At 31.6% G+C, this 2,500-nt stretch overlaps 1 pseudogene; it reads right to left on the bottom strand.

The window, feature by feature from the left end:
* The window catches only part of LOC136844438 (uncharacterized), a 112,075-nt pseudogene that overhangs the window by 16,245 nt on the left and 93,330 nt on the right, over positions 1-2,500 (bottom strand).

The following is a 2,500-nucleotide window of genomic DNA, read 5'->3' on the forward strand; positions in this document are numbered from 1 at the left end:
CTTAAGGTTACAAATATTTAAACCGTCCGTCACTAAACACTTATCCTAGATGACTGCAAGGCTGAAAGGTGCGTCCACACTGCAGCAAAGCATGTCGTAAACATATCGGCAACTTATCGTATACATATCACAGACGTGTTGGAAACAAGTTAACGGCCGGATGTGGAGAACGAATCTTTCACAAGTGCTGGATAACCATATGATGCAGTGGTTGGAATTGCTGTTAAGTCGTTGACTTGTATCTAGCATGTTTGTGATGTGTGGACGATAAGTTGCTGACGTGTGTTTAGGCAATGTTTTACTGCAGTGTGAACGCACCCTAAAGGGTAAAGAAATGATTACTCTGTGCTCGGGATTATCCATCGTATAACTAAAAAAAAAAAAAAGTGTCACCTGTCGCCATCAAAATTCCTTTGCAAGTAAATTCTGAGAAAGAAGGAAATCCGTCACTGTATAGGGTGACGTGGCTAACCTATAATAATGATAAATTTTCTTTTTCTTCTTTAGAAATTGTGCATAACGTTTCCTTGTAATACGTTGGGACTGTAATATAAAACTGATGAGAGCCTGAGTGCCTGACACGAACACCGTTCTTGCCTTTTCATTTGGGTCGTACTTGATACCCTCTCACGCCATTCCTTTTGCTCCGCCTTACCTCGCGTTACTCTCTGCCTTTTAAGGCATCTATATCTCCCCAAAGATTACCGAACTTCCTTGTCATTATTCCTTCTTACTCTTACTTTACCGCATTTAATGATCGCGATACTAACTGTAACTTGAGGTATTGCACTGATTAAAGCACGGGCTGTTCTATAATCATGTGTAATAAGAATGGCGCTGTAACACCGGCAGACGATTCTGTCTCCTCCCACAGAATTACTTTGCCCGACGTCCAAGAGAACACAGAATATCTGCTTTTCTCCGGGACACACTTTGTCCTCCGAGCTCTGGATTTTTCATTCATTTCTCTTAAAGGAGATGATATAAGTGCTTCCCGTGCAGCTGAGGAAAGCCTACTTAAGTTAGAAATTTCTGTTATCACCTATCTTGCTTCAGGGGTGTTATTCTTGGGAATATATATATATATATATATATATATATATATATATATATATATATATATATATATATATATATAGTATATATATATATATATATATATATATATACTATATAGTATATATATATATATATATATATATATATGTATATATACTATATGTATATATACACATAAATATATATATATATACATATATATATATATATATATATATATATATATATATATATATATATATATATATATATATATAGTTCTAAAGAACTTTAAAGATCTGAATGTTTATATATATATATATATATATATATATATATATATATATATATATATATATATATATATATATATATATATATATATATATATATATATATATATCCATCTTCCCAGTAAACTGCAGCCACAGTAATAAATAATCAGTACCCATCCTTAACCTAAAAACCTGTGCAGAAGGCGATTTCCACTTACCTGGAAAGTATAGAATTTTTTCTTGGACTCTGTACTCTGTGCCTGGAATCGTGAGGACGCATTCGAACATCGTTTCGGAATCGAGCTCGTAGTCCGAGACCTCGATCTCGATGCTGATATTGTAATATCCGTACTCTGGATGGAGCTGGCTCTCTACTTTTGCGCTCTCGATAAATTCTCTGCTCAAAGGAAAAGGGTGATTAGAAGACAGTGATCGGAGACTCTTATTAGTCATTCAGTATCTAAAAGGACATAACGAGTAATTCAGTTGTTTATCCTGTACTAGAGTGATGTTGAATGAAGAACAGAAATACTAGTATTGTGGAGTAATGCGAATAGATACCATTTTCAAATGTTATTTATATTTAGATTTTGGTAAAATATGAAACATTAGCTCAGAGATAATAAATCTTAGTTTACTATTATCAGACAAGCGATATTTGTGTCCCTAGATGCAAATAGATAAAAAGAATAATATACACATTTTGATATCGGTTTTATTGTATAGTTTATTATATATAGAGCTATATATATATATTATATATATATATATATATATATATATATATATATATATATATATATATATATATATATATATATATATATATAATAGAACTACGATAAAAGGATAATTGTAACTTAAATTGTTTACGTCAAAAACTTTTCACAAATTATTTGGGGGTAGATTGCGATACATGTATTGTACAGTCCTAAATACCTCATTTAGGTGTTTCATCTTGAGTTTTATTTTAACCAAATGACATATTACAAGTTGACTGTGCTACCAGTTAATTAAAACATAATTTACAGTTTATCTCTGTTATTTGTGTTACAAGCATAATCCGCTGCTAACGTAGGGATGGGACAGTGTAAGGCAATTCGTGCTGATATATATTTTAGATTTCTGCATAAACTTTTTTTATGTGTCAGTATATAAATACTTGATAATGAATAAAGTTCTTTTGG

Source organism: Macrobrachium rosenbergii, chromosome 12, assembly GCF_040412425.1.
Source record: "Macrobrachium rosenbergii isolate ZJJX-2024 chromosome 12, ASM4041242v1, whole genome shotgun sequence".
Classification (NCBI taxonomy): domain Eukaryota; kingdom Metazoa; phylum Arthropoda; class Malacostraca; order Decapoda; family Palaemonidae; genus Macrobrachium; species Macrobrachium rosenbergii.